Source organism: Ambystoma mexicanum, chromosome 10, assembly GCF_040938575.1.
Source record: "Ambystoma mexicanum isolate Mex_15411 chromosome 10, UKY_AmexF1_1, whole genome shotgun sequence".
NCBI classification, from domain to species: domain Eukaryota; kingdom Metazoa; phylum Chordata; class Amphibia; order Caudata; family Ambystomatidae; genus Ambystoma; species Ambystoma mexicanum.
Genome location: NC_090932.1, coordinates 1,071,269,264 through 1,071,289,960, shown reverse-complemented (window position 1 = coordinate 1,071,289,960; position 20,697 = coordinate 1,071,269,264). Strand labels below are relative to the sequence as shown.

Sequence of the window (20,697 nt, the reverse complement as noted above, 5' to 3'; positions counted from 1 at the left end):
GAGCACCCATGTGATGCCGGACCACTCTGTCTACGGTATCGTATTTTAGATTCAAAGTTCTTTCACTCATCTGCTGTCTTAATAATCTCCACACAATAGTGCTGCTTGCATCCTTGATTTCCACACAGACCGGTCTGGTATCAGTCTCCCCAACTCACCGGCTATGCTGCTTTGTTGTAGGAGCCAAGGACAGTACCACGGCAAAAAACGCTTTTCCTCGCCTTGACTATCGGCGCAGGCGAGCCCCGGGTACCTCCGACACACAATGCTGGATTCTTTAGCTTCAATTCCATGTCTTACGCTTTTTACTTTTGAAGGCTCATGAAAGATGTGGTTTGCTGTTGAAAAGGTCAAGGGTAGTTCCCTCCTTGCAATCCTCTTCGGTCTTGCCCTCTTCCATCTTGTATTAAACTGCCATCTTGGAACTGCTGTTTCCTTGTGTGCTTTACCTTGCTCAGAGTGTGCTTTTGTGCTACGCCATTTATCCATATGGGGAAGTGTGATGGAAGTCAGATGTTAATGTTAAATGTTAAAGGTATTTGTACTGCGCACCGTCACCAACGGAGTTGGTCCCCAGGTGCTCTGGCGGATCTGCAAATGAGAAGGTGGGATGGGTTAGTAAGGTGAAGAGGGAGTAGGATAGTGAGGAGTGGTGTTCTGTTGGCAGCTTCAACTCGGTATGCACCGGGTGCTGAGCTTTGTCGCACATATCAGGTCGATGTCAGTCCTTGTGTGCTGTTGGTGTGGCTTATGTGTTGTTGCGGTATTGTGAAGTGTGTGCGGGTTGTTGTGCGAGAGATGGTTGTGTGAGTTTTTTGAGTGAGATAGGTATGCAGAAATGTTGAGATTTTTTGGTTAGTGGGTTATATGAAATTTAACATGCTAACATTCACAATTCTGTCCAAGTGCGGCATTTGCCAACCTTCACAATCCCATCAAGAGGCGACTTAGGCTAACGTTCCAAATTCCGTCCAAGTGTGGGGCATGCCACCATTCCCAAATCCATCTAAGCGTTGCACTTGGCAATCTTCACAATTCCATACAAGTGTGGCAGCATGTCAACATTCACATTTACATCCAAATGTGGTATTTGCTAGCCTTCACAATTCCATTCATGTGTGGCACATGGTTACATTCACAATCCCATCCAGACGCGATGCAGATCAATGTTCACAATTCTAAATTTGGCACTGCCAACCCTCACAATTCCATCTATGTTTGGCACACACCAACATTCCCAATCCCGTCCAGATGCGGTGACGGTCAGTGCTCACAAATTCCATGTAAGTGTTGGAAATGCTAACATTCAAATTCAATCCAAGTGTGGCGCATGCCAACGTTCAAAGTCCTATCTGGATGCGACGCAGGCTAATGTTCACAATTAACTAAGTGTGAGACATGCTGACATTCAGGTTCCATATAAGTGTGGTACATGCTGACATTCACAATCATGTTTATATGCTACTTAGGCTAATGTTCACAATTCCATCTAAGTGTGGGACATGCTAACATTCACAATCCTATCTAGATGCGACGCAGCCTGGAGTTCACGGTTCTATCTAAGTGTGGCACTTGCTAGCCTTCACAATTTCATCTATGTGTGTAATTATCAGTAATTGCCTGACCCTTGTGCTGGGACATGTCAGCTATACGGCTCGGGTGTTAGTTTGTTTTCTCTCTGTCTGTGAGAAAGTGTTTGTGTCGGGAAGGGGGGGGGGGGGTTGAGTTCCTAAGTCTCTTACCTGGTAGGATGGAGAAAAGGTGTTACAGGGAAGGGGATACTGCGTCTCGCCATCCGGTGTCCCACTTCCACTCTCGTGAAGACCCCTCATCCAGGTGATCCTTCCGCACTGGTCCACCCCCAGGAACTGGATCCAAATGCGATGGCCATGTCCTGGTCACCTGGATGACAGATCCCTGGGACTAGCGGATGAGACACCTTCAGGTTTCTCACAGTTACTTATGTATTTATTAACCTAAGTGTTTATGCTTCTAACTTTATCCACTGTAATGCGTACATTAATTTAAGAATATTTACATGCAATCTGCTATTTATAATAAAACAATATTTTTTGTCTAATAAGTCAGTTAGCATACTTGTTCTTGACTGGTTACCCTAGGTAAAATAGTTTTCTATTTACACCTAGTATTAGGGTATTTTCTATTTTTACCTGGTTTTATAGCATTCTCACCCACAGAGCCATCCATACATAGTTTGTGTGGTTATACATTCCTCACTTATACATTCTCCCTTTCTTCACTTTTCCCCAGAAACTAAATGTCTCCAGAGTTCTGGTTCTCTCCAGGCTGGACTACTGCAACAGCCTCTTCCTCAATCTGCCTAACTCCTCCCGTCATCTCCTTAAACTAATCTAGAATAGGACTGTGAGACTTATCCTTGACCTCAAGCACAGGGGACCACATCTCTTCAGCCCTAGAATCTCTCCACTGGTTCCTGTTTGCTGTGAGGGTCAAGTTCAAGACCCTCTGCATCATCCACAAGTCTTTCTGGGGCGTGGGACCCCGCTACATTCAACTCTCTCTCCCTAAATACCTCCCCGCTAGAGCCCTCTGGTCTTCTAGTTCAAACTCTCTGCAGATCAGTCGCTTTTCCAAGCAGAGAGTGGGGGTAGATCTTTCTCCTCCGCAGGTGCCGCCCTCTGGAATGGCCTCCCTGGCTCTCTCAGACTTGAGCCGGATCTCCTTAAATTCCAGAAGCTTCTCAAGAGCATCCTTTTTTCTTCCTCCTTCCCTCTTCCCCTCCCCTGCTAATGCCGCCCTCTGCCTCTTGACAGGCTGCCTGGTTCCTTCAGATTCTTACAGGGCACCAGGTCCCCCTCGACCAGTCTACCCCTGCACTTGGTCAAACCTGACCCCTCACACCCCATTCCTGCACTTGCTCTTCCAGGCTCCCTCCCCCTGCACTAGCCGGGCTGGGCCTGCACCCCTGGAGCCCTTCCAACCCTGCTTCTCGCACTTAGCTTGTGGACCCCCTTTCCCCTGCACTCTCTGCTTTCCCTGGCTCTGTCCACCTGTCCTCCCCTGGCACTTAACCCACAGGCCTTTCCCCCTGACCAGCACTTTTCCCTCTCTCCTTCCCCCCGCACTTCTCGTTACTGCACCTACACGATCCGAATGTCACAAGTCCTAGAAGGACCATTTTTTGTCTTGTCATCCCTGTTCCCCCCTTGCCTTGTTGCACTTTGAAACACATTGGGCCTTATTACGGGTCTGGCGGTAACCGTGCTGGTAAAACCAGAAGGTTGCCGCCGGACCCTTAATGAATTACCGGCGCCTGACTTTCCGATAACACCGGGGTATTCCGACCCCGGCGGCCGGGAAGTCAGGCGCCGGCAATTTTGTTATGGTGTACCACAGGACACCATGGGAATGGGGACCACGGAAGCACCGGCACAGTTAACAACAGTGCCAGTGCTTCTGTGAAACTCTGCGGGCGGGTGCCGTTCCGCCCGCCGGGTCTAACCCTGGTGGGCAGGACGGCCCCCGCCCGCAGAGTCGTACTGTGCCATCCGTAAACACCAGTAGGCTTACCGGCACCATTGTTTCTGAACCAGAACAGTTGTAATGAGGCGCATTCTGTAAAGGCGCATTACCAATAACCAATAAATAAATAAAATACATTGGTTTTCACTGTACTGTATGGGACTACAGGGATTTCCAGAGTAGCTGTACTACTGAAAGGCAAGGAAAGACTTGACAAAGAAAATTGATAAAATACATGAAATATATCCAGGGTTATCACTCAGATTTTCTAAATAAAAAACCGGGAGAAGACAATGACATAAAAATAGGACTAACATTTGACAGTGGCTCAAAAGAGGTGTAGGGGATTTCAGCCATTCCCCTGGATATAAAAGGTGCACATTTGGCTTTGATTGTAATCATGTTAAAACAAAGTAATTCTTGCTCTAATTGCTGTATTCCATACATTGCTATAATACCATTTTCCAAGCAGTCTCTGTGGCATAATCAGTAAAGGCATGTATGTGGCTGTTAACTAAAACAGTAATAGTCACTTTAGTTTACCACCTGCTGTTTGGTGGACCAATGACATCTCACCTCAAGGCCAACTCATTGCAGCCACCTGATTCCAAGCCAGTGCACCAAAATGATTGTTTGGTCATTCAACCTTGTCACATTTTGTTTGGTGGGGGTTGTGGGTTAGTTATATTCCTACAATCTTAATACAGAACTGGGTGTAACATCCATTATTCCACTTTTACCAACTCCCTCCTTTTTTAAAACTTTTATTTGTCTTTTTCCCTCTTCATGTTTCGTTCCGTTTGTGTACCCCTTCTCGCCTTATTTAAATACTTATTTATTTTAAAACACATTTAAACTTTTTAAGATGCTTCTTTTTCTTTTTTCGAGTTTCACTGACTGACACCAATGCCTACAATTTCGGTAAGGTGGCCTTGCAATGTGTTGGGGTTTCATTGAAATGTGTTTCATTGAATGGCTTTAAATTAAATGGATGAGGTGAAATGGGTGGATACTGTTTGGAAGTTCTTGTTCAAGCGCAGTCTGATCGCTTTAGGAATGGGACGATGATGTGCAGCATGCTCAAAAATACTGAGTACCACATTGTGGATACTAAGCACCATTGGTTACCAAGCGCTTTGAAACTGGATTCCCAGTGATAGTGGTGCTATATAAAATACCAGAATTATTATGTACTGCCTTTCCTTCGTGGAAATGCATAGACCTATTTTTTTTCCCACTACCCTGGTTTTGGATGTCTATTTGAATGAGGTAGAGCAGGGATGTCATTTGTGCATCGCCAGGGTTCGCACCTGCGACCCCTGAGGACTAACTTGTAACCACACATTTTAAAATAATTGAAGATAAAAAATAAAGAATTTTAATTAGTTGAGAAATAAAGTACGCTCCAAGTGTAGCAGGGGACCCATGGTGTGAGGGGCCGCACCACACCAGGTCTGGTGGGTTTCTGGCCCAGTCCTCACCCATCAGGGGGAAGGCTGAGCCAGGTAGGTGCTCAGTAGGGGCTGGCGTTGGAGCTGACCGTGACATGTGGCCCATGTCACATTCAGCTCCAACCCCTTCTGCCTCCCCATCCCACCCCCAGCTTTCTTGCAGCTCACATACAGGAACCAGGAAGCTCTTGCAGCTTCCTGGATCCTGTTTGTGAGCAGCACAGAGAAGTCCAGGGTGGCCTGAAAGGATGGACCAAAGCTACAAGAAAAAGGTAGGAAGGCTTTTTTTAAAAGAAATATGTTGTGTATTTTGCATACATGAAGTGTGTGGGTGGCAGATGTATGTATGTGAATGGTGGGTGAATGGGAAGTAATGTGATGTGATATGTTTTTTCGAATGTTCTGGGTGGGTGGGTGTGTGCCTGTGTAGAGAATGCAATGTGTGGATGTCAGAGAAGGTGTGAGTGACTGGTGGGCGAATGTGTATGAATGTGAAGGTACGTTTGTGAATGTTCTGGGTGGGTGGGTGTGTGCTTGTGTAGAGAATGCAATGGGTTGAGCTAGGAAAAGGTGTATGCATGAGTGACTGGTGAGTGAATGAGTATGCATGTGATTTTGTGTTTTTTAATGTTCTGGGTGGGTGAGTGTGTGCCTGTGTAGATAATGCAATGAGTGGGTGTAAGAGAAAGTGTGAGTGAGTGACTGGTGGGTGAATGAGTATTCATGTGGTAGTGTGTGTTTGAATGTTCTGGGTGGGGGTTGGGTCTGTGCCTCTGTGGTGAATGCAGTGTGAATGATTGTGAGAGGGGATGTATGGGTGGGTGACCAATGGGTGAAAGGGGATTCATGTGTGTATGTGTGTTTAAGGCCCTGGGAGACTGGGGATCCCTGGAGCATTTTTGACACATCCTTTATTGACCTTTCATGTTTTACTGGTATTTTTTGGTGCAGAGCCAAGTTCATGTGTTTCATTACCTGGTTAGACTGGCATTTTGGTGTAGTCAGTCTAGCCATTGCTTACTGTGGCATGACATTTATTACTTGCCATCTTTAAAAAAAAACAAGCCTGATAAGTAGTGTTACATGGCTAGGATGATGTTTTGGTGTAGGGGCCTGCATATTTTTTTACTGTAGCATGACTTTTTATTAACTGAGCATCTATGATGAATCAAGCATAAGTGTTCTTATGGGTCTAAACTGGCTTACATTAGAACCAGTTTGGACAGGTTTTCATATTGTGACATGTCACTTTTTTAATTGGCTTTTCAAATATACATAATAGAAATCATCAAAATAAACACAAACAAGTCGCCCTCCCCTTCTTCCCCAAAACCGTATTTTCTCCTCCTCTCCCCTCAACCCTTACCGTCCCAGCCTCCCATGTACACAGAATATTGAGATTGTCACTAAGATCAAAGTATGTTCAATATTCGCAAGTTCTGCGGGCAGTGTTGTTCCATGAAGTCCCCATGGAGAAAGTTCAAGATCGGTGCCCATTCCGTTGAAAACGTAGTCTGCTCCCCTTGAATTGTATATGTGACCCACTCCAAAGATACAAAATTCCATAGCTTATGATACCAATCTTTTATGTGTGGGGGATCCGTGGATTTCCTTTTCTGAGCTATCACCAGTAATGCCACCAGATGAAGAATATAAAATGCTTTCCTCTTGTATTTCGCCACATTTCATTGTCTTGTTGTGCCAGACATTCCCCAAGAGGTCTTTCCATCTTGAAAGCAAACATTGCCCTCATATTCTCCTGCACCTACTCCCAGAGTTGAGACAACTTAGGACATGACCAGCATATATGCAACCAATTACCTCTAACCCACAATCCCTCCAACAAGAGAACGGAACCGATGTAATGATTTTATGTAATTGTTCGGGGGTATAGTGCCATTGATACATTAATTTAAACCAAAATTCCCTGATCTGAATGGATCTTGTCATTCTCGGAATATCTAACCATAAACGGGACCATGATTCCTCTGTAGGCATGTACCCCATGGTCTTTGCCCAGGCCAGTTGAAATGTAAGAGCACTTGGTGGAGTTTCATCAGTTAAAAGCTTTTATAATCTAGAGATCAAATGTTTATCCCCGAGCTAGAGGTTACAAATTGCTCAAATGGTGTAAGTGGCCTTAAGGCTGCCGACTTGTTGGGTGGGGCCATCAGCCAATGGCAGACTTGAAAGTATTGGAAGAGGGGACTCTCCCGGAGGGCCAACTACTCTTTACATAAAGCAAAAGATGTAATCTCTTGGTCCAGAAACATGTCCCAAAACTTTATACATCCCTCCCTTTTGCATTCAGGGAAGGAGCTAGCCAAGTTTCCTGGGGTGAATTGAGGGTTTGCAAACAAAGGGGTGAAAGGGGAGGGAAATGAAATAAAGTCATGTTGGCGGACAGCCTGATCCCATGTATCCTCCACCAGCCCTGTAATTGCACTGTGATGTATAGTCCGAGGTCTATCAGGTCATGGTAGCCATAATTTCTCTCCCATTCTAGGACCCAATATAGCTCTTTCCATCTGTTTCCAAACCAACGGGATGTATCTTCTTTCATAGGAGTAGTGGCATATATTGGCAGAACCAGTTTTGTGTCCAGTGCCAGTAATGTTACTTTAAAAAAACATCTTAAAGCGAACATGAGTATGGTTTTATATGGGAACAGTAGCATATGTTGGTGGAGCCAGCATTGAAATGTATGGGCACAGCCAGCATGAACATGTTTTTATACTGGCATATATTGCAGGGGCTGGTATGATAATGCATTTTCATGATTTACCCTACACCCTACAAAACCGATAGTTAGCCTTGTACCTACATTTTCACTGAAAATGTGCTGTTTAATGCACCATTTTAACCCATTATTCAAAACACTTTCTCAGGGAAGGGAGAAGAAGCCCCCTTAAACCCACCCAAACCCATTTTCCTTAGTTCGGGCTGCCTCGCTACACTCGGTCAAAATCACATACTTATGGAAAATATTTACACCCTCCGAGAAAACAAATAACCAGCCACCACTGGTGACTGGTATATTTGTGGACCAGGCACCACCCCCTTCTTTCTACGCTACTGAAACATTTAAGCTTTGATTAAGAAACATATTTACTTCTTTCACTTGAAGTGGTGCATGCCCCTGCAGCGGCATAATCATCATGCATATTGCGCATACGTGGTGGTCCCGGCCGGCCCGGAGTGTGGCGTGCCCTATGCTTTGTTATGGAGCTTGGGGGGGGGGCACAGCATGGCTTGCAAGGGGGGGTGCCAAATTTTATGCTACGCCAGTGGGCACCACTGGGTTTGACAAAAGGGTAGTGTGCAGTGCGCGCCTTGAAGTCTGGCAGCGAGTTCCCGGGTGAGAAGAAACTTGTGGATGTTTTCAATTTAAAATAACTGTGTGGTGCCACAGATTTATATGTGCAGCAATTATATTACATTAAATGGTAGGGGTTTTTTAAGTCCTCTAGCACCCAGTATTACACTTGGATAATAAAAACTATGGGGGGGTCTTGGGTATATTGAAAGAACTTTTCCCAGGTATTATACTCCAGCAAAGATAACATTATCAGGTGCACTTCCCTGTGTGCACGCAGACCAGTCTAATAGGTTTCTTCTATGATAGTGGTAGCTGACACATAGATATATTTACAACCATAGAACTTTGTTGATACTAAATCCTGGTGAATGATTTCATTTTCAGGCCTTGCTCATGCAACATTTTTCTCCTGGGTAAACAACAGTGTAAGCCTCCCCAGGTCAGTGCTTTTTTGGCTAGTTTAACACAGCAACGCCATAGATAACTAGTACTTCTGTGTCCATTGATCTATAGATGTTTCATACACTAGCTGTAGCCTGCTTTACAGATTTTGGTTACCCTGTTACAAGTACCGCATTATATATATTTTACATATAGACTCCACGTCGAATCTGGAACATTGCCATTCCCCAAATGTGTGATCCTGGACAAATCACGCCTCTTTCTGTGCCTCGGTTCTTATATATGGCTGAAATGAGAGCACTTCGAAACACAGGTGCTAGATGCATCTGAAAAATCTGAAGGTCATTTGCCATCACTTCCTGTGATGTCAATTGGGGCAGGGTCAAATGACATCACATCCTGTAATGTCATCAGGGGGTCAAGGGTCGTATGATGTCACTTCCGCTACCCCATGCACTGAGGTAGAGTTTTACTTTATTTTAGTCACACATAATGTGCAGTGGTGTCAGAGGTGCCTCCGCATGGCCAGGACCGTAAAACGGAAGAAGTGTCTCCCAGCTTTTACTGTTTCCATCAAGAGAATCTGGCAGATTATTTCCTTTGTGCATGAAAGTGGGAGGCGGCATGTGCCGGCCATTTTCCAGGTTGTGGTTTCTCAGTTTGTTTTTGGTCTGTGTTTGAGGCGTTGCAGGGACCACCAGCCAGTCTTCCACGAGAGAAGCTATACAAACAGTAGCTATCCTCCTTGCACAGTCTAGCCACACCCAGCACTTATTGCTCTGAGTAGAGGGGTGGGGAGCGTAAAACACTGTTGAAGCTATCCACATCCTGGTCTTTTCTAGTTTGTGCCTATAAAAAGCCGGGCCAATAAGGCCTACAAGACTCCCAACACCACATCAGAGACAAAACACCACCCATGAGTACTTCAGAAAGGTGAGGTCTAAGCCCACGCAACACCACCTCATCTCTCGAAGGCAGCTGGTACATTCACTGTTACCTAAGTCTAGTGAGGCCTACAAATCTTCCATTAACAGCTCAGCCTAGTCAGACTAGCTAAGAGCCCAAGGTGCATCAGTGGGTGCAGTGAGGTCTACAAGCTACCCAGCACCAGAGTCAATGGAACACTGTAAGATTACCTTAAATACACACTGGAAGCACAGTAGTAGGCGAACTGTACACAGCGGAAGAACAGACAGCCAGTCCTAACTCGTGGTAGCACAGCATTTGGATCTAAATTGCACACTGGAGGAACTGAACTATGTCTGTTGTAGATGCACAAGGAGACCTGGTCTTGTATTCTGTTCATCAGTGGAGTTCTGCACTGGTTAACACAAGGTGCACTGCATCATAGCTCCCACTGGGAAAACAGCAAAAATACACGAATGTATTGCACTGTGCCACATGTGCACACTTGGGAGGTCACCTGCTTATGCACTTGGGTCCCCCTTGGCAATTTCCAACATTTGCATTACAAAGTGCAAAACAAACGTGGTCAACTTGGCAGATCCAAGTTAATACATTTGTTTTACCCCATGATGTATGCTTGCAGGAGTCAGAGCGGCTTTATGCATGGGTGACCTGGGCAGTCAACCAAGACATCACATTAGCGCCACTGCTAGGCCAGCTTGGGAGAGTTCTGTTATGTTGATTTATAACACACACTGCTACCACCCAGGGGCAGTCTCCAGGCCCTCACGTGGCTCTGCAAGATACGGGGGTGGGGACGTAAGAGAGGATAGGATGACAGGATAGGTTCAGAACCAGGAAGAACTGCGGTCTGTGAGTGTTCTTTTGCATGTGGGAAGTTTGTGCGAGAGGCCTCGTGCGTTGTAACCGCATGGGTAAGATTCAGTGCGTCGGAGTGTGGTAGTGTTTTGTGTTGGTGTTAATGTGTTGTGTGGGATTGTGGTGGGTTAGGTAATGCGCACTGGCTAGATAGAGTCCATAAGGGATCCTGAGTCACGGGTGTGCGCTGGTTAGAGTCCATAAGGGATCCAGAGTCACGGGTGGTCATAGCTGTAAGATAAACCGGTATCTTGCTGTGTTATTGCGTTGTTGATGATTTATGGACTGTGTGGGTGGTTCACTCTAGATGTGTTCAGCATCTGAAGATGCTGGGTGTGAACAGAGTAATGATTCTTGGTTTGTTTATGTGTAGTGCGGCTAGCCCAAGGTCTGGTGTAGTGGCGTCAGTTATGTTGGAGGAGCAGAAAGGGAAAAATGGGTTAGGAAGTCGGCCAGAGACTTTCAAGGGCTCTCCTGAGCTGGTGTGGTGAAGGTGCTCTATTGAAATGAAAGGCGCCCCGTTCTCGTGCTGGCGTCGGTGCTGCAGCATGGGAGCGGGGTGTTTTTCATTTCAATAGAGTGCCGCTGCTACACCAGCATGGGGCAGCCTATCAAAAGCTGGCCTATGCTGGTGTGGCAGTGGCGCTCTATTTAAGTAATAAACACCCCACTCCAGCATGGAAGCAGGCCCTTTTCATTTCAATAGGGTCCTGCCGGTGTGGTAGCACAACCTCAAATTTGGCATCCAAAGTTTGTTTCGCCCCGGGCACTTCCATAGCTAAGGCTAGCACTGGCAGGAGACATTTACAATTGATTCCTAGACATCTGTGCCAAAACAGGCGGATTCCATAGGAATACATTGGTTTTATGCCAGCATGCATGGCGGAAATTATGGTACTCAAGTTCCGTGCCAGCACTCTGTCTGCAAACATTTTGAAAATCCCCTTTAGCATTAATAAATGTTAAAAAAGACATACCACTTTTATGTCTGTCCCTAGCGCCTTTTTTGTGCTCCATGGGACTCTCCCCAGCACTGGGGCCACTGTACACACGTGATCTGCTCACACTAGAACCGTGTACACCACAGTGGAGTGCTTTGGGAGCACTATAACAATGAACAGGGGATAGCACAGGGGCAATATGCTGGTCTTGGAAGCAAGACCACGCAGAGCAACAGAGGTTTGAATCACGGATACACGCTTAGAAACAAACTCGGGTATTAAGCGCGTTATAAACAAATCAAGAAATAAATTCCATTCTCTAATTCGTTAAATACACTGGTTATACTGCACCGAATCATCCTCCCGCTGGCCCACTCAGTGACCTGGGCACCCTTTTCACAGTACTGGCTCAACGTAATAAGGATTATATGTGATTTTACCAATGGACATTACAGAGAGGCACATTTCATAGCGCCCAAAACACTAGAAAACACCGATTTTTTTTTTTTTTTTTTATTTGAGGCGTCCCTCTCCCCAAGCCCCCTGATTTCCCACCCTTATTACGCCACCCCAAACCCATCCCGACCCATTTTAACCCCTTAACCCACTACCCTTTATATATTTAATGTTTTCTGTGTTTTCCGGTGTTATAGTCCTGCGTGCATGCATTTTCACTTGTTCCAGTTAAAGTATGCCGTGCTCTCAAATTTCCTCGTCCCAGGGTGAGTGGGAGATCTGGTCCTTTTTTTCTTTGAATTTTGACCTTGTAGTCCTGTAGCAAAATTACAAGTCGCAGACTACCAAGAAAAAAAAACGGGGGTGGAGGACAAAGTTCAGCATGACATGGGCGAGCTTGCGAACTCTGAGTGTGGGCCTACAATTCCCAGCATGCAAAGTAAGGCTGGCCAAAAATCTAGAACTGGATAAAAAGATGACATCTTTCTCCCCCCGTGTCGCCTGCACCGGGCCCCCTGTTAACTGTACTGCGTCATGCTGAAAGTACTGTGCGTATGCTCGTCTGTATACACTGTGACCAGCACTGCAGCGATGTCTCTGTACACTTCAGAAATGGGAGCATTGCCCTGGGGGACAGACTTGGGGGATGCAAAGGAGGGGGCGTGAGGGACCGCTTCTCCAGAACGCCTCCACCAATCAGGGGGGGCAACCGAATGGGCGGGAGCATGTGATTGGTGGGCGGGACAGAATGTCTGGGTGAAGCAGGCAGCTGCTGCTCCAACGTGTGCAAGGAGGATGGAGCCGGAGAGCACGGCTGTATAAGCAGGAGCGCGCTGTGAGTACCCACCCCTGTGTGTACAGTACGTCTCATGCTGCACCTGCACTGCTACCGACTCACCATTACGGCTAACGCATGCCTTTCGTTTTCCGCACCAGCATTTCGTTTGCTATCATAACTGCAGTGTCTTGGCTGCATGGGGATATCGTTAACGATTGCACGACCAGCACTGCTGCAACGGGGGTGCAAGCACTGTTGTAACTGCACGTCCTGGTTTCACAGAAGCAGTGGACTTCTGTAACTAGCACTCGCGGGTGGCTTGCACTAATGCGAACGGTGCACGTGCTGATTGACGGACGCCGAGAATCTTCTGTTCTGTGTCAGACACCATTCCCGCAACTTTTGCCATTGCCTAGCGTACCCAGCTTGCTGAAATATGCGTTCATGACCGTGTAGTACTCTGGCAACATGCAACCGCATTGTTTTCCGTGTTAGATAGCAATGCTGAAACGTTGTTGTTTAATAAATCGCGCAGTCGCATCTGTATTTTAGTTTTGATGTTGTATAGCACTGCTGCAAATAGTGTTCAGTGCTAAGTAGCGCCCGTGCAGCCTATGGCTCGCTTGCATTGTTCTAGGAATCAACACTGCGCCATGCGTTTTGCCGTATGCATGACTGTTGTGCACTCCGTTCGGTGCGATGTGGCAGTGTTGCGCAGGTCCTTCTGTTCTGCATTTTGTACTTGGCAGCACTGCTGCGTCCTGCCTGCTGTCATAAGCAACACTGTTCAACTTTATGGATCATGACTACCCAGCGCTAGTGCAAGTGACACAACTTGTGTCTAAGCCTTGCCAACACTGGGGCAAATTATGTGTATACACAGCAGGCACTTCACGTCCACTTTCCACCAGGGGTGGACTGGCCTATAGGGAACTGCCTTCTATTGTAATGAGATACCCCAAGTCCTCCCTTCCCCTCCAGCTTGGTCCTCCATCTTTGATTTCCTTCCTTACACCTGGAGATCAGGTACTAGGCCCAACTGGTTTGGATGGGTGTCTGGAACCGGTTCAACTGCCTGCGCTTGTACTATTACTGTATAGGATCCTGAGAGTGGATCATGTTTTTGCTGTTAAACCTCATACCTGGTTCCTTACACCCCACACCCCTTTCGAGTGTTTGAGTTCTCTGCAGTAAGATAATGTAACTTTATATTTAGAGACTACCCTTAACATGGGGAGTGCACCCTCCCAATTAAAGTGCCACACAATATATCATTTGTCTCCATAAAAATTAAAGTGGGGTACTCACCAGCAAACGCAATGGGATATGACGTCACCGGAAATTTGCATATCAAGGAGAAATATGCACATTTAATTAAATTGGCTTTGCATAACCACCCAAATTGAACAGGACGAATGGCATTTGCCTTGCATAAAGTCAACTCGAACACAAAACCAAGGCAGGATATTTTCGTCAAATAGTGTTTTTGAAAACGTTAAAAGATGTGCATGTTTTAAGCTCCAAGAAAAAATACAAATGTTTTCCCTGGGACTTGCAGTACTGAAATGGGAGATTTCAGCTTTAGTTGTTTGTTATTTTTAATCAGGTTATATAGTGCAGTGGTGAAGTGTCTGGCCTACAAACCGGATGACTGCGGTTTGATCCCCGAGGTCGGCTTTAACTCAAAAAGGACATCCAATGTTTCTCTTTTAGCTAGGGGGGACTGGGTCCCCCCTCTAAATAAAGTTGGTGGACTTCGCCCCCCCCCTGCTTGTATCCTCGACTTGAGCCCTGTTTGTCTAATTCAGTATAGCCCCGTCTAAGATTCGTGTAGAGCCACATAGATCCCTCCCCCTGTGCCACAATGAGCCAAGAACCAGGCCGGGGTACAGAAAGAATATATATATTTATTTAATAATCAGTTCAATGAATATTTGCACCAAATGATTGCACACGCCACTTTCTCTGTGGCACAAAATAAAGCTTCAATACAAACACCTGCTTTTTGAGATTTCACTTTTGGGTCTCATGCACATCAAACACAGGCAAACAGTTCAACCCTCCTGTCCCACAAAGCCTCCTGAATGTCAAAATTAAACAATACCATGGAACATTACAAGATCATGCGCATTAGCATTCCTTGATAAGGGTGAGATTTAAACCACGTGCAACCCTTTTCTATTTTCATAAGGAATTTCACACATGCAGCGCTTTGTTTGTTTAACTTCCCTGCACACTTGAAAATGCTAGCAGCTTTGAAAGCATCACAGACTTTTGATATTATTTTGGATCGATTAAAACCCTTTTTCCTTCTTCAACTTGAAGCAATAAAAAATCTATATTCTAACAGGGTCACTTTCTCACTCTCAGGACAGAGTGTGTGTTTTTCAATTAGGAACTCCACTATGGTTCATTTAGTAAAATCGCTTCTTTACCCAGCACCAAAAACCCAGACCTTCAGTTAGATTCAGCACCCCTCTGCTTAAAGGCCAGATCTGTGGAATAAGGATCTACTTCCACCTGACACCCATTAACTAAGGGGGAAAGGCATTGAATCAAACAAATCCCCACACTTGGTTATGTTGGACAAACTGCTTACATTGAATGTATGGGTTCGGTACTCAAGAAAAGAAATGAGCATTTCAGGACCCTCTCTTGGGGAAGCACAGGGATCTGGTCAGGCACTTTAGTCATGGATAGCCACCTGCATTCATTCCTTTATCTTGCTCTCCTTGCAGATATCCAAGCATCTTTAGTCTTTCCCAGTTGCTGTCTCTCAGGCAATGTTAAATCTCTATCCAGCTTTGAATAGTTCCACCCGGACGACTTCAGGCAGGTGTCCTGCAAGGTTAAATTCTGCAATCTTCTTTCAGTATTCAACCAGATGATATTTAGGCAGTTACCCCTATCTGGCTTGTGCAACCACTTTTTAACTTCAAAGCCACACCTCCGAAATATTGAAATTAGGAGGTGTTAACATATTAGGCCTGAATTTTTATTGGACCCTTCCGGTCCTCTCCACCTCCACGGCCCAGCCTCTCTCTGTAGATAGGCCCCAGAGCTGTGCAGTTGAAATGATGAGAAGGATGAATCTACTTGAGTTTTCATTTTAAGTTTTACATTTTTCACCGAACAGTCACTACATGACAACTTATATTTTACAAATAAACATAACAACATATATATATTTTTGGGTTCCTCTAATCATGCTGCTCGTAATGAACTAACTTCGATCTCAACAAAAGGTTGCAGGTCCGACTGATGGTTTTTTGCACTTTACTCACAAATAATAAGTCTGCGTCATCAAACTTTACACCCAGTTACACGATTCTCGATGCTACTACCTCCCAAATTTTAATTCTCGCAACATTTTCAGGGGAGTTAGAAATACATTTTGAGTTGGAACTTAAATACCCAAAGTCAAATTTTGATAGAAATTAAATCAACATTACAGGCTTGTAATAAGATTTAAAATGACACCTCAATGGTTTTCTGACAACGTACTGTTCCGGTGAAATTTGCAAAAAGGCTGATTCTATATCTGTTCCAATGGAAAATAAATTATGCATATGATTATTACAATGACACAGCACATAGCTTTTCTTGCTCAAGGTTTCATTTCTTCCCATTGAACATGTGTTCTGTTCTTCCTTTGTTGACTCCTGTCCTGCAATTACGGTCATTTGCCTTTGTTCTCCCAGGTATGATGGGCATCTGTTCCTTATCTTAGAGGGCTGACACTCGTAAACTCCTCGCATTCTGAATCGAAACTGACCCCCTTCTCAGGAAATGGGAACTTAAGTCATGTCTCCTGCAACTGAAACTATTCAGGAAATAGAAACATATGTTTGTGGACGGTTACCTTTCTTTGGGCACACGAGGCCCTCTGTTTATTTTCAATATACTTGCATAAAACCAACAATGTTTATTTCCCACCAGGATAGGTTCACATTGTATTGGCAAGGGAACATTTTCTCTCCATGTATTAACTTTCCATTTACATTATATCAGTTAATGTGTTTGTGAATGCCACACTTTTAGATATCTGTCGCTTGCAGCCCTACAGATAAGGGGTGTATCACCAACTTTTACTACCTAAAATTAAAACTGAAGAGTAAAAATACTTGCAACAATAAATGGGAAAAGACACATAGCCGCTTGTCCCCTTGCCTTCATCCACAGAATTCCATGGATATGTTTGGACCAGTAGCACCATAGAAAGAGAATTTCATTATTACTGCCTGCCCTGAAGAGGTAAAAATGCATCTTTTATTGTACATGAATAACTTGGTGCAAAGAGATATATTTATTACAAAAATGTTTGTTTTACAACTAAAACTAATTTTTACTTGCTTATAAAATACTCTCATTTTGAGTGTCCTTTTCCTTTTTTACTCCCTAAAAAATCATTTTACTTCCAACTTAAAATGAGGAGTAAAATGCTCCAACTTCAATATCTTATCTGGAGCACTGGTCACTTGTGTCGAAAAATTGAAATTGGGGTTGGACTTTGTCAATCACATAAAGCCTTTTGATTTTAGTCTCTGGAAACATTTTGATGTGGCAGTTTAAATGAAATGCTGCTTTTGTGTCCGTCAGTCAACAATGTGCCTTTCCCATTGTCTTCTGCAGTCTGGTTTCATTTTCCACAAGTTTCTTGCTTCAATGGCAGAAGTAAATACATTTGAATCCACTAGGCACATTGGCAGTGTTGACATTTTTTATGATGGCTTTTCAGTCTGCCAGTGTGCCTTCCCATGACAAGTATTTCTGCACATTTTCTGGCCTTTCAGTTCATTTGATCCTGGGGCTGCCATTAATCCCCACAATAATCATTGGATGTTTCCTTGCTTGTGGTCTACGCATGCTCGCATAGAGTTCTGCTGGTTGTTCAAGTAGACATATTATACACCAAGAAGCTGCCAAAATAGCAGAAGTTGCATTATACGACCCTTGTACATTGCATAGTAGTAAGGTGCTTCCCCTTAGCTTCAACCCCATCCCTACCTAGTACTGGGCCAGTACACTCTGTGCAGCTGGACATTGCTCCTTTGTTTCCTAAGCCCCTCCTTTTGTGTCACTGGGTGAGTTCACTAGATTTGGGGCAGGACGAGGCCTTGTGTTTTACAGTGGAATCCTTCCTCCTTGTTCCCAAGCCATGGGGGAACACCCTATGTTCAAGTGACCTGGAAAGAGGTCTGACGTTGTGGTTCTTTGCAGACCTTTTCTCCTCCTTGTTCTATACCCATCTCTCAATGGCCCCGTATGCAAGGACTCATTTCTTTTGACCTGTATAGGGGTCTCAGGGTGTTGTTAACCCTTGGTGCATGGACAAGCCGCATCTGGCCTGCGTACAGGTTTGGAAGTACTTAGCCGTAACTCCATCCTTACTTGTACCCTGACCCTTCCTAGTTCCCAATAGCTTGCAAGGGCTTGGGGTTCATTTCAGGAGGCTTTTTACTTCTTTTTGCCCAGCCCAGGGCTGGAGAATTAGTTCTGGCTTGCCTGGCCGTTGGTCTGGAAGTAGTCCTGTTTTCTGCAGCTAGGTCCTTCCTTCATGTTCCCTACCCGTTCACACTCCCTCCCAGTTCAAGTTTATTGGCTCTAGCTGGCAAGCCTGTGGCATTGAAAGGGTTTAGTCGTTTCTTCTCTGGTTTCCTACCCCCATCTCACTAGCCCTCGGCTGAATGCACCAGTTCTAGTTGGCCTTCACTGAGGCCTGGAACTGGTTCTGTAGATTAGAGTAAGATCCTCATCTGTGGTGGCCTACCTTCCACCTCTTACACTGTGTGAATGCACTAGCTCCAGGTGGCCTACACAGAGGCATGGAAGTGTAACAGGTCTGGCATTAAGGTCCTTCCTTTTCGTTCACTATCTCCTTCTTCCCGAACCCTTGGTGCAAGCACTAGGTGAGAATAACCTGATGTGTCTTTAGCTCTTTTCATTACAGTCCTTCCTCCAAGTTCCTTACCTATCCTCTCCCTAGCCAGGGAAGCCACCATTTGGTATAGTTGACCTCTGTATGTTCTAGAAGGAGCTCAGCCTTTTGCAGAAGTATCGTTCTTCTATAGCCCTTTGTGGAAGTACTCAGACTGACCTGCTTAGGACCTGGAAGTAGTACGGGCCTTTAGAAAAGGATCGCCACTCCTTGTTTCCTATAGCCCTTTACCTCCCTAGCCCAGTGGACAAGCATGGGACGGGCCTGTTCCTTCCTCTTCTCTCAGCGTGGGGGAAAGGGCAACCATGGGAGTATCTGCCATGCATAGGGCTCAGTAGTATTCAGGCCTTTGCAGAAGGCTCCTTCATACTTGGTTCTACTCCGGCTCGCTCCCTAGCTCTTGATGCATGCACTAGGCTCTGCTAATTTACTTGGGGCCTAGAAATAGCTAAGGTCTTTACAGAAGGATCAGTCATCCCTGGTCCCTTGCAGCGACTCCATCCCTAACCCTCGGTGCATACACAAGATGAGGCTGACATGGCCATTCGTCCCACCCTCGCCACGCGGGAAGCTTTCGGTGCATCTGCCCTGCTTAGGGCCCAGAAGTACTCCAGGCCTTTGCAGGATTTTGCTTTTTCCTTAGTGACGTGGCCTATGCCTCCTTAAACCTGGGTGCGGGTATTAGGCCTGTCCTACCTGGGGCCTATAAGTTATTAAGACTTGCAGCCACTCTAGCCCTAGCTTTGAGTACCAAAACAATGCTTGTCCTGCTTAGGACTTAGCAGTTGTACAGGCTTGCAACCACTCAAGCCCTTGCCTTGGATATAGGTGCTAGGTCTGCCCTGCTTAGGGCCTAGGAATTGTCCGGGCTTGGAGCTACTCCAGTTGTAGCCTTGGGTACAGGTGCTAGGTGTAAGTGCTAGGTCTGTCCTGCTTAGGGCCTAGGAGTTGTCCGGCCTTGGAGCTACTCCAGTTGTAGCCTTGGGTACAGGTGCTAGGCCTGTCCCGCATGGGGCCTAGGAGTTGTCTGGGCTTGGAGCTACTCCGTTGTAGCCTTGGGTACAGGTGCTAGGCCTGTCCCACTTAGGGCCTAGGAGTTGTCCGGCCTTGGAGCTACTCCAGCTGTAGCCTTGGGTACAGGTACTAGACCTGTCCTGCTCAAGGCCTACGGGTTGTTCAGGCCGCTACACTCGGATCTCCCCTCCTGTCTGTAGCTCTAGCATGTTGCCGGCAACAGCCCGGTGCCTCCTCCCCTTGGCGTATTCATTTGCCGCCTTCCCAGTTAACTGTCCGTCCTGCCTGATGTAAAGCCCCCAGGAGGGTTCAACACACTGATTCACATGCGCAGGAAACAAAACATGGAATAAAAACGGCCTTGGAAGCGAGTCAAGAGACAGACTTTTCTGGGCTTTGCTTATTATGTTCATTTTTCCACGTGTCCAGCTGCGGCGAGTGAGTGCTGAGCTCCAAAATATATTCCCATTCCTCGTTTTTTAACTAATGCTATTTAGGTCATATCCAATTGTGGGCCGAGGGTGCAGTGTGGCTCAGTAATTTTGCTTGGGATTCTAAGAAGGCGGTTCGCCGATCGGTCAGCGGGTGTGTTCTAAATGACTGTTCGCCACATTTTCAGACACTGCAGGGGATAAAACCTAGCCCTGGTGGGCAGATTCAGGACTAGGCGTGGCTGGCCGTGCCGCTGACAGACCTAAGAGCGACAGAGACTGCCCGAGCCGTATTGGCCATACAGAGAGAGTTGTAGAGCTGCTGGGAATGCCATTGATGGCCCCAAATGCCTGGGCGGGTCCGTTTTGTGTAGACAAATCTTTCCCCATGTCTTTTGGCAGGGTTTGATTTTGTTAGCCACACTTCACCATGGCATATGGTTGTGGCATACGGCACCCTCCACGGCGTGGAAGCGTGTTCGAAATCATTGTTTACATTACCGTGGGGGTGCGGGCAGGATTAATTCTCGCAAAACCAAAGTATCCCTGATCATGGCATTGGTGGGGAGGGGCGAGTATTACGAATTATGAGTTTGGAAGGTTCCTGGTCTGAGCAGAGTACCACTTTACGAAGGGTGACCGGGCATCTCGTTTTCGAGAGTGGGGCGGGGGTTCTGT

General features: G+C 45.9%; 1 protein-coding gene across 7 annotated transcripts in view; it reads left to right on the top strand.

Moving 5' to 3' along the window:
- The first annotated feature begins 12,598 nt into the window (after positions 1-12,598).
- The window catches only part of RASSF2 (Ras association domain family member 2), a 466,003-nt gene continuing 457,904 nt past the window's right edge, over positions 12,599-20,697 (top strand). For all 7 annotated transcript variants that reach the window (XM_069618869.1, XM_069618868.1, XM_069618871.1 and 4 more), the window contains exon 1: positions 12,599-12,693. The gene's annotated coding sequence lies outside the window, so the exon portion shown is untranslated. The remainder of the gene's footprint in view (positions 12,694-20,697) is intronic.